Genomic DNA, 3,564 nt, shown 5'->3' with positions numbered 1-3,564 from the left:
TATATATATATATATATATATTAATTACATTTACTATGTTTCTAAAATATTTTAAATATTTTTTTTCTAGCTATGGAGCTTTAAAACATAATGCATGTTTAATAAACATTATTTTAAAATATTGTAGAATCTGATTTTTTTTTTAATAATATTTAATCACAGTACAACAGTAATATATAAAAACCGTATATATAATATATAATAAAAACAGTCAAATATAAAATGCATATTTACACTTGTGAACTGTTATAGCACTTTTATTATTGAACAAAAAAAAAACGTTGTAGGCTATACTGCCCTAAAAGAGAAAAAACACAGTAGTTACGCCGACACAGTATTTTGACTGATTTGTAGTTCATTAAAGTGAACAAAATCCAGTTTTCAGAAAATATTTTAACTATACAGTGCATGGTAATGTTCTATTAACATGTACTTTAAAAACATTAAGTAAATATACAAAATAAATATATAAAAATATACAAAAAACAAATATGATAATAATAATTTTCCAACATCATGTGTGTTTAAACGGTTGTCTTGTGATTGTGATTGTGATGACGCAGCCTAATGATTTACTGGGAAAGAACAGATTCAAATGTTTAAACACAAAACATAACAAGATATTGAATCTCTGTTGAATCTGCTTATTTGAGAGACTTTTAACTGCTTTTTTATATTATTTATTTATTTCTATAAAAAATGTTAACCTTTGTCATTTTCTGAATTTTCTTCAATGCACAATGTTTACATTTTATTGTTTTTTATTTTTATGTTTCATCATACCTTTTATTTGTATTATTACCTTTTATTATAGGGTACAACGGGGCTAAAGGCCCACCTGAAGAAAAAATGTGCCATTCACTGTGCCGAAAATGTATAATTGCAGAATAAATATATACATTGTATTGAACATTAATGGAGCAACAGCTTTTGTGTGAAAATAAATCATTCAAGTAGTTTATTTTGTTTAAAAAGGCTCACCAGCACGGGGTAAAAGGCACACGGTATTGATACAAATACTTCAGCTAAAATAATGCTTTTTTAAATAATGTCTAAGTTAATACTTGTTCAAAACCATCACTTTAGCAAAGTTTGTACTATTTTCTGCTTATTTTGAAAAATAAAAGAATTAATTTTTGTTCAATAAATATACTGTCATTAAAATATGTTCATATAAAAACTATATTTTAAAATACAGAAACAAAATCGTTTTAATAAGTAAAGATTCTGAAAGCATTGAAGGAGATCCAATAATAAGTGAATATATATTTACAGTAGTAACAACAAATGATATTTTATTATTTGATATGATTAATATCATGTTTTTAAATATGATGGTTTCATTCTAAACATGGTGATTATCTCTAATATGGACACCCAACATAATATATGATATTTACCATCTGAACCTAACCATGTCATGTCAACAAATGGAAAGGTCAGCCAGCTATTAATTATCATGTTAATTACTGTGCGCCAACAGCAGGGGCGCTTTTTACCCCAAATACCATACTTTTACATATTCTTTCGTTATTTAAAAATTGTTGCTTTAATTATCTTAAACAAAACTGAAAATCATAAAGAAGACCTTTGTCTCAAAATATATGCATTAATTTTAGCGATTCTCATTTGCTACTTAAATCTACAACATTTAAAAAAACATCAAATATTAGATCAAGCAAGCACAGAATCAACTTTGCGCTGCTGCGCACGATCGCATCAAGGATCAGACAAATATACACGTGCATTTTGAAAAGTTTTGTTAAGTGCTACGCCACGTTTTTGTGCCATCTAGTGGTTTAGATGAAAATAAGATCAAAGGCGCCTTTTACCCCGGGGCACCTCTATTTTCATGCTACTACTCATTTTTTCAGCTATCTATTCCATTAGGTACTAGTACTTATTTGTTGACTACTACTGCTTATTCTTTATACTAGTACAAAAAGGCTCACCAGCACGGGGTAAAAGGCACACGGTATTGATACAAATACTTCAGCTAAAATAATGCTTTTTTAAATAATGTCTAAGTTAATACTTGTTCAAAACCATCACTTTAGCAAAGTTTGTACTATTTTCTGCTTATTTTGAAAAATAAAAGAATTAATTTTTGTTCAATAAATATACTGTCATTAAAATATGTTCATATAAAAACTATATTTTAAAATACAGAAACAAAATCGTTTTAATGAGTAAAGATTCTGAAAGCATTGAAGGAGATCCAATAATAAGTGAATATATATTTACAGTAGTAACAACAAATTATATTTTATTATATGATATGATTAATATCATGTTTTTAAATATGATGGTTTCATTCTAAACATGGTGATTATCTCTAATATGGACACCCAACATAATATATGATATTTACCATCTGAACCTAACCATGTCATGTCAACAAATGGAAAGGTCAGCCAGCTATTAATTATCATGTTAATTACTGTGCGCCAACAGCAGGGGCGCTTTTTACCCCAAATACCATACTTTTACATATTCTTTCGTTATTTAAAAATTGTTGCTTTAATTATCTTAAACAAAACTGAAAATCATAAAGAAGACCTTTGTCTCAAAATATATGCATTAATTTTAGCGATTCTCATTTGCTACTTAAATCTACAACATTTAAAAAAACATCAAATATTAGATCAAGTAAGCACAGAATCTATGTTGCGCTGCTACGCGCGATCGCGTCAAGGATCAGACAAATATACAGGTGCATCTTGAAAAGTGGATGTTTTGGAAAGTGCTACGCCATGTTTTTGTGCCATCTAGTGGTTTAGATGAAAATAATATCAAAGGCGCCTTTAGCCCCGTTGTACCCTACCTTTTATTTGCATTTTATTAAATGTTGAAACTTAGGGAGCTGGTCTCATTAGATGTTTTTAAAGTGATTTTAAATGATTTGGAGACAGAAACATCTGGTTGTAAATGCTTTGTCTGATTTAGTTATTGATTCCCTTTCTTATTATTTGTTATTTCATTTTGTCTGTTTGTGTGTTATGGGTGGATGTTATTTGTTAGACTCTCTTTGTTAGAGATTTTTAATCTCGGTGTGATTTTTTTTCTGGTAAAATAACGGTTATAATAATAGTAGCTAATAATAATAATAAAAAAAGAAAAAGCAACATTCTTGCACAATATAGCAAATTTTAATGTCGCACATGAAACGCGTCATCATCACATGATCCACATTATGCCTCTCTACCATATACTGTTCTTGATTTTTGAGCATTAAAAAAAAACTGCGCCTCTCTACCATAGACTGTATAAAAACATGGACGTAGTGTCCGTGACGTCACCCGTAGATTTACGAAGAGCATTTTTGAAGCTCAAAGTGGGCGGAGGCGGCCGTCGCCATCTTGGAAGCGCGTCACCGCGCGTCACTCCCGGATAATCGAAAATGGGCAAAGAGGCGGGAGATGGTTGCTGAAACCACGCCCACCTAGCTCGACGGTGGTGACAGCAGCGGCAATCCACCTGTCACTCAAGTGGCCACGCCCTTAATTATGCAGAAATTTAAGGCTTAATATAATTTAAACGGATGAGTTATAAAAAAATTCATCC

The sequence above is a fragment of the Sinocyclocheilus anshuiensis genome, unplaced genomic scaffold (assembly GCF_001515605.1).
Source record: "Sinocyclocheilus anshuiensis isolate Anshui unplaced genomic scaffold, SAMN03320099.WGS_v1.1 scaffold723, whole genome shotgun sequence".
Classification (NCBI taxonomy): Eukaryota; Metazoa; Chordata; class Actinopteri; order Cypriniformes; family Cyprinidae; genus Sinocyclocheilus; species Sinocyclocheilus anshuiensis.
The sequence above is the reverse complement of the archived record's forward strand: the minus strand, read 5'-3'. Positions refer to the sequence as shown.